The 2,500-nt window shown below is 45.2% G+C and overlaps 1 protein-coding gene across 1 annotated transcript in view; it reads right to left on the bottom strand.

The window, feature by feature from the left end:
- LOC108411051 (deubiquitinase DESI2) overlaps nt 1-2,500 on the bottom strand; it is a 14,278-nt gene that overhangs the window by 11,213 nt on the left and 565 nt on the right. The gene's annotated exons all lie outside the window — the stretch shown is intronic.

Here is a 2,500-nt window from a genome sequence, read left to right as displayed (position 1 = left end):
TACTGTGTTGTCTGCGCTGTGTTTACTGTGCTGTCTGCACTGTGTTTACTGTGTTGTCTGCACTGTGTTTACTGTGTTGTCTGCGCTGTTTACTGTGTTGTCTGCGCTGTGTTTACTGTGTTGTCTGCGCTGTGTTTACTGTGTTGTCTGCGCTGTGTTTACTGTGTTGTCTGCGCTGTGATTATTGTATTGTCTGCGCTGTGTTTACTGTGTTGTCTGCACTGTGTTGTCTGCGCTGTTTACTGTGTTGTCTACACTGTGTTTACTGTGTTGTCTGCGCTGTGTTTACTGTGTTGTCTGCACTGTTTATTGTGTTGTCTGTGTTGTGTTTACTGTTGTCTGCGCTGTGTTTACTGTGTTGTCTGCGCTGTGTTTACTGTGTTGTCTGCGCTGTGTCATTGTCTTGTCTGCACTGTGTTTATTGTACTGTCTGCGTGTGTTTACTGTGTTGTCTGTACTGTGTTTATTGTACTGTCTGCGTGTGTTTACTGTGTTGTCTGCACTGTGTTTATTGTACTGTCTGCGCTGTGTTTACTTTGTCTGCACTGTGTTGTCTGCACTGTGTTCACTGTGTTGTCTGCGCTGTGTTTACTGTGTTGTCTGCACTGTTTACTGTGTTGTCTGCGCTGTGTTTACTGTGTTGTCTGCACTGTGTTTATTGCATTGTCTGCGCTGTGTTTACTTTGTTGTCTGTGCTGTGTTTATTGTGTTGTCTGCGCTGTGTTTACTGTGTTGTCTGCGCTGTGTTTATTGTATTGTCTGCGCTGTGTTTATTGTGTTGTCTGCGCTGTGTTTATTGTGTTGTCTGCCCTGTTTATTGTGTTGTCTGCGCTGTGTTTACTGTGTTGTCTGCACTGTGTTTATTGTGCTGTCTGCACTGTGTTTACTGTTGTCTGCGCTGTTAGGGTTAGGATTGTGTTGTCTGTGCTGTGTTTATTGTATTGTCTGCGCTGTGTTTATTGTGTTGTCTGCGCTGTGTTTATTGTGTTGTCTGCCCTGTTTATTGTATTGTCTGTGCTGTTTACTGTATCGTCTGCGCTGTGTTTACTGTGTTGTCTGCGCAGTGTTTACTGTGTTGTCTGCACTGTGTTTATTGTACTGTCTGCACTGTGTTGTCTGCACTGTGTTTATTGTACTGTCTGCGCTGTGTTGTCTGCACTGTGTTTATTGCATTGTCTGCGCTGTTTATTGTGTTGTCTTGCGCTGTGTTTACTGTGTTGTCTGCACTGTGTTTATTACATTGTCTGCGCTGTGTTTATTGTGTTGTCTGCGCTGTGTTTATTGTGTTGTCTGCGCTGTGTTTACTGTATTGTCTGCGCTGTGTTTACTGTGTTGTACTGTGTTGTCTGCACTGTGTTGTCTGCGCTGTTAGGGTTAGGGTTGTGTTGTCTGCACTGTGTTTATTGCATTGTTTGCGCTGTGTTTATTGTGTTGTCTGCGCTGTGTACTGTGTTATCTGCGCTGTGTTTACTGTATTGTCTGTGCTGTCTGCGCTGTGTTTACTGTGTTGTCTGCACTGTGTTTACTGTGTTGTCTGCGCTGTGTTTACTGTATTGTCTGCGCTGTGTTTACTGTGTTGTCTGCGTTGTGTTTACTGTGTTGTCTGCGCTGTGTTTACTGTGTTGTCTGCGCTGTGTTTACTGTGTTGTCTGCGCTGTGTTTACTGTATTGTCTGTGCTATCTGCGCTGTTTATTGTGTTGTCTGCACTGTGTTTACTGTGTTGTCTGCGCTGTGTTTACTGTATTGTCTGCGCTGTCTGCGCTGTGTTTACTGTGTTGTCTGCGCTGTGTTTACTGTGTTGTCTGCGCTGTTTACTGTGTTGTCTGCGCTGTTTACTGTTGTCTGCGCTGTGTTTACTGTATTGTCTGCGCTGTGTTTACTGTGTTGTCTGCGCTGTTTACTGTGTTGTCTGCGCTGTGTTTACTGCACTGTGTTTACTGTGATGTCTGCACTGTTTACTGTGTTGTCTGCGCTGTTTACTGTGTTGCCTGCGCTGTGTTTACTGTGTTGTCTGCGCTGTGTTTACTGCACTGTGTTGTCTGCGCTGTTAACTGTGTTGTCTGCACTGTGTTTACTGCACTGTGTTTACTGTGTTGTCTGCGCTGTTTACCGTGTTGTCTGCGCTGTTAACTGTGTTGCCTGCGCTGTGTTTACTGTGTTGTCTGCGCTGTTTACTGAAGTGTGTTTACTGTGTTGTCTGCGCTGTTTACTGTGTTGTCTGCACTGTTTACTGTGTTGTCTGCACTGTTTACTGTGTTGTCTGCACTGTGTTGTCTGCGCTGTGTTTACTGTGTTGTCTGCGCTGTTTACTGTGTTGTCTGCACTGTTTACTGTGTTGTCTGCACTGTGTTGTCTGCGCTGTGTTTACTGTGTTGTCTGCGCTGTTTACTGTGTTGTCTGCACTGTGTTGTCTGCGCTGTGTTTACTGTGTTGTCTGCGCTGTTTACTGTGTTGTCTGCGCTGTGTTTACTGTGTTGTCTGCATTTCTCCTCTACCTGA

Source organism: Pygocentrus nattereri, chromosome 5 (genome assembly GCF_015220715.1).
Source record: "Pygocentrus nattereri isolate fPygNat1 chromosome 5, fPygNat1.pri, whole genome shotgun sequence".
In the NCBI taxonomy this organism is placed as follows: Eukaryota; Metazoa; Chordata; class Actinopteri; order Characiformes; family Serrasalmidae; genus Pygocentrus; species Pygocentrus nattereri.
The sequence above is the reverse complement of the archived record's forward strand: the minus strand, read 5'-3'. Positions and strand labels throughout refer to the sequence as shown.